This window comes from Octopus sinensis, linkage group LG2 (genome assembly GCF_006345805.1).
Source record: "Octopus sinensis linkage group LG2, ASM634580v1, whole genome shotgun sequence".
NCBI classification, from domain to species: Eukaryota; Metazoa; Mollusca; class Cephalopoda; order Octopoda; family Octopodidae; genus Octopus; species Octopus sinensis.
In genome coordinates this window covers 95157640-95163129 of record NC_042998.1, presented here as the reverse complement: position 1 = coordinate 95163129, position 5490 = coordinate 95157640, and the positions used below count along the sequence as shown (strand labels likewise).

General features: G+C 39.2%; 1 long non-coding RNA gene across 1 annotated transcript; it reads left to right on the top strand.

Moving 5' to 3' along the window:
* Positions 1 to 2052: 2052 nt before the first annotated feature.
* On the top strand, positions 2053 to 5287 carry LOC118762301. Its single transcript, XR_004998054.1, has 3 exons — positions 2053 to 2062; positions 3745 to 3749; positions 5092 to 5287. It is a non-coding gene; the product is annotated as an uncharacterized LOC118762301 (long non-coding RNA).
* Positions 5288 to 5490: the final 203 nt, after the last annotated feature.

The window sequence follows — 5490 nt, the reverse complement described above, 5'->3', positions numbered from 1 at the left end:
CGGCAAAGTAATTTATTTTACTAAGCCCTTTTATATAATGTATATATATATAACTATATAACTATATATATATATAATATATAACTATAAAATAATATATATATATATATATATATAATATTATATATATATATAATATATAACTATATATAACTATATATAGATATATATATATATATATATATATATATATATATATATAATAAAACGAATGGTTTACACCTGGTAAAGCACGGTCACTTCAGAGTGATCGTTAGGTATATAGCAAATGAAAGACAGAAGATGGACTATACGAGATTGTCGTGATGAATAATAAATTCTCGTATATTCCTTCTTCTGTCTTTCATTTGCCATATATATATAATTGATGGGGAAACGGAAAATGGATTTGCTACGAATCTTTATTTAGCGTGACGATCGTTTCGACCCATCCTGCAACTGATGCTTACGGGTTGGATATTGTACATCTACTTGTGTTGTATCAATCAGTGCAGTCTGTGTCTCCCTGAGTGTTTGGTATAAAAGATAACCTATTAGATAGTACGAGGCAGTACAACATGCCTAGTGAAACTCAACACATGTAGTAGGCTATCTTTTATACCAAACACCTGAGATGACACAGACTGCACCAATTGATGCAACACAACTAGATGCACAATATGCTACCCATAAGGGACAGCTGCAGGATGGGTCGAAAACGATCGTTGCGTTGAATAAAGATTCGTAGCAAATCTATTTTCTGTTTCCCTCATCAATTATAAACCAAACGAACACTGCGGAATTCCTGACGTAGATCCAGTGAAAATTATACCGCAATTTTCACACCTATTTGGTCGGCCCGCGGCTATAGTAGAAGATACTAGCCCAAGGTACCGCGCAGTGGGACTGAATCCGGAATCATGTGGTTGGGAAACAACCTTCTCGCCACACAGCTTCGCCTATATATATATATATATATATATTATATATATATATATAATATATTATATATATATTATATAGGCGAAGCTGTGTGGCTGATATACATTATATATATATATATATATCAGCCACCGCAGGTTAAGTAAAATCACTGGTAAGCTTGAACTCGAGTTGAGGTGTTACCACACTATGAATGTTAAGCTATTCGTATTAATCTATACAGGTGTATATTTTATGAGTATGCGTGTGCTTGTGTGTGTGTGTGTGTGTGTGTGTGTGTGTGTGTGTGTGTGTGTGTGTGTGTGTTTATAATTGTTTGCGTAAGCACAAAACAAATGCGTGTCAGTACACCTATCATTATGTATATGTGCGTGTACATTTGTTGTTGCTTATGTGTGTATTGGATAGGAATGTGTTTGCGTATGATCGTGTGTGTGCGCACGCGCGTGTACATGCGTATTTATGACTATGTGCCTGCGTGTGAATGTAGAGCAGCGGTAGCAGCAGCAGCAGTAGTAGTGGAGATCACAATGAAAGCGAGTATCCATTTCTATACTAAAAGTATATCACAACGTTCCTGAATATTATGATTAGTCAAGCGTAGCTTAATCACCAGTTTCGCTTAAAACCCCGTAAGTAGTCTAAATAGTTAACTAAGTACTAATTAACTGCAACTAATAGCTTGCTAAACTAGTGATTATAAGCCACATCCCACAAAGTGGGAGAATTCTCAGGTTACCATGTTGACTTGAAGTGTGCCTGATATGAGTCCGTTGAAGGTGCGACGCTAACCCCAAATGGCCAACCGCGCGTTCCAGATAAGAATCTAACACGGAACAGATTAAGAGGAGGATCTGCTGAATAACTTTTCAAAGTGCCGAGTCACACGGCAAGCAATGGCGGGAGACACTTGTTCACTGAAGTGTGCAAAAATAAATAAATAATCAAATGAATAAATAAATAAACAAATAAATAATTAACAAGACACAGACGTGGCTGTGTGGTAAGAAGTTTGCTTCCCGACCACATGGTTCCGGGTTCAGTCCCACTGAAATGTCGTCTACTGTAGCATCGGGCCGACCAAAGCCTTGTGAGTGGATTTGGTAGACGGAAACTGAAAGAAGCCCGGAGTAGCTGTGTGGTAAGTAGCTTGTCTACGAACCACATGGTTTCGGGTTCAGTCCCACTGCGTGGTACCTTGGGCAAGTGTCTTCTACTATAGCCTCGGGCCGACCAAAGCCTTGTGAGTGGATTTGGTAGACGGAAACCGAAAGAAGCCCGTCGTATATATGTATATATATATATATATATTATATATATATATATATATATATATATATATATATATATAATATATATATATATATGCGTGTGTGTGTTTGTGTGTCTGTGTTTGTCCTCTAGCATTGCTTGACAACCGATGCTGGTGTGTTTATGTCCCCGTCACTTAGCGGTTCGGCAAAAGAAACCGATAGAATAAGTACTGGGCTTACAAAAGAATAAGTCCCGGGGTCGATTAAAGGCGGTGCTCCAGCATGGCCGCAGTCAAATGACTGAAACAAGCAAAAGAATAAAAGAAGAAATGCTTAGCGGCATTTTGGCCATCTTTACGTTCTGGGTTCAAATTCTGCCGAGGTCGACTTTGCCTTTCATCCTTTCGGGGTCGATAAAAATAAATACCAGCTGAGTACTGGAGTTGATGAAATCGACTATTTCAGGCCTTGTGTCTATTGTAGAAAAGATAATAATCCTTTCTGCAATAGGCACAAGGCCTGAAATTTGGGAGTAGGGGGCCAGTCAATTAGATCGACCCCAGTACACAACTGGTACTTAATTTATCAGTCCTGAAAGGATGAAAGGCAGAGTCGACCTCAGCGGAATTTGAACTCAGAACGTAGCAGCAGACGAAATACATGCTAACGTTTCTTAATTCTTTACTGCCCACAAGGGGCTACACACAGAGGGGACAAACAAGGACAGACAAACGGATTAAGTCGATTATATCGACCCCAGTGCGTAACTGGTACTTAATTTATCGACCCCGAAAGGATGAAAGGCAAAGTCGACCTCTGCGGAATTTGAACTCAGAACTTAGCGGCTGACGAAATACCTATTTCTTTACTACCCACAAGGGGCCAAACACAGAGGAGACAAAACAAGGACAGACAGACGGATTAAGTCGATTATATCGATCCCAGTGCGTAACTGGTACTTAATTTATCGACCCCGAAAGGATGAAAGGCAAAGTCGACCTCTGCGGAATTTGAACTCAGAACGTAACGGAAACGAAATACGGCTACGCATTTCGCCCGGCGTGCTAACGTTTCTGCCAGCTCGCCGCCTTTGTAGAAAAGATAATAGCGATTTCAAATGTTGACTAAAGGCTAACAATTTCGGGCAGGAGTAAAGTCGGCCACATCGATCCCAGTCTTCATCTGGTATTCTATCGACCCTGAAAGGGATGACAGGCAAAGTCGACCTCGGCGGAATATGAACCCAGAACGTTAAAGACGGACGAAATGATGCCAAGCATTTTGTCCAACGTGCTTACGTTCCTGCCATCTCAGAATATACCTCAGGATATACAGTGTCTTTTTTTTTTCTCTCTTTTATTACCAGTTAAAGCATAAACAAGACGTTAGCGAAGCGATCTTAGCCATTTGTCTACACTGCGTCCACCGTACAACACACAAGTACACACACACACACATAAACACATACGCACATGCATACACATATACACACATGCATACATAGATATTACACACACACATTTACATGTGTAAACATATTTAAACCGCTTTCTTTTCTCCAAATCCATAGACAAGGTAAGAAAATGAAACAAATGAGTTTCTGTTAATAGCGGATATTTGAAAACAGCTTTCAGCCTGCACTTATTGAGGATCGGGTTAATGGGGGGGGAGTCGTCACAAACCATCTCCAAGGACATGGTTATCTTAAAAGGTTTTCGTCTGAGATCACTTATATGTTGCTATGGAGAGAAAGGGAGAGAGAGAGAGAGAGAGTAGTGGAAGAAGAAAAGGAAGAAGTAGAAAGAAGAAGAGAGTGAGAGAGAGGGAAGGGGAGAGCGAGAGAAAATTAAGACAGAAACACACACACACACACACACACATATATATATATATATATATATACACACACACATATATATATTTATATATATATACACACGCGCGCACGCAGACACATATACATACATACACAACCTCTAACATGTTCAAATGTAACAGCATTTGGGTAAACACGCGTGAGCACCCACATCTCTTTCCTTCTTTCTTTCTTTCTTTCTTCTTCCTTCCTTTCCTTTTTAATCATTCTCTCACACACTCTCTCACTCTTCTCTTTGTCTCTTTATTTCACTCTCTCTCTCTCTCTCTCTCTCTCCTCTCTCTCTCTATATATATATATATATATATATATATATATATATATATATATATATATATATTATATATATATACATACATACATACACGTGTTTGTGTGTGCATATAGGCGTGTATGTATGTGTAGGAATATACATACATATGCATAATATTTATGTATATACACACAGACATATACATATGTGGCTGTGTGGTAAGAAGCTTGCTTCCCAACCACATGGTTCGGGGTTCAGTCCCACTGCATGTCACCTTGGGCAAGTGTCTTCTACTATAGCCGCGGGACGACCAAAGCCTTGTGAGTGGATTTGGTAGACGGAAACTAAAAGAAGCCAGTCGTATATATGCATATACACAGACATATAGACATACATATACATATGTATACGCATATGTATGTCTATGTGTGTACGTGCGTGCATACATGCCTGTATATATATATATATATGTTTATATATGCGTATTTGCGCGCGCGCGCGTGTTTGTTTATGTGTGTGCGTGCATCTTTGCATTTTTGTCTCTCACGGTTTGGCAGCCTGTGTTTATAAGTTTGAGTCCCCTTAACTTAGCAGTTCGACCAAAGAGTCGATAAAATTAGTGCCAGACTTACAGTAAGTAGTTTGTTTTATGTGTGTTCCTTACTGAAAGGAAAAGAAGAGATTTTTGTTATTGTATCATCCAAATCATTAGAATTTCACAAGACTCAGTTACAAATAATATTTCTTAATGCCATTCTCATCCAACAAATCTTGGGTCATTTTAGCAGTAGTCCCTTCTTCCATAAATAAAGAGTCTTCTTTAATCATTTCACCACCGGAGAAGATTGGAAAGAGTCCTTTTTGCAATATGGACACATATTTATCTGAGTTTATATTTCCCTCACACTCCACCAGCTCTGATCAACCATTGCTCCAGATTGTTCCCCAGACCATCACAGAATAGCTGCCGTGTTTCATTGTTGGCTGCAACCTCCTCACATCAAATTTTTGATCACAGAGTCTCCGGACCCACATTCGTCGACTATCAGGAAATACAGCAAATCTGGACTCATTAGACAATATGACAGTGTCCCAAAATGCTAGTTGCCTCTCCACCATCTCACTGGCCCAATCTTTTCTCCGTTTGATGTTGGCTGGTCGAAGAAGTGGTTTCCTTCTAGCTGCTC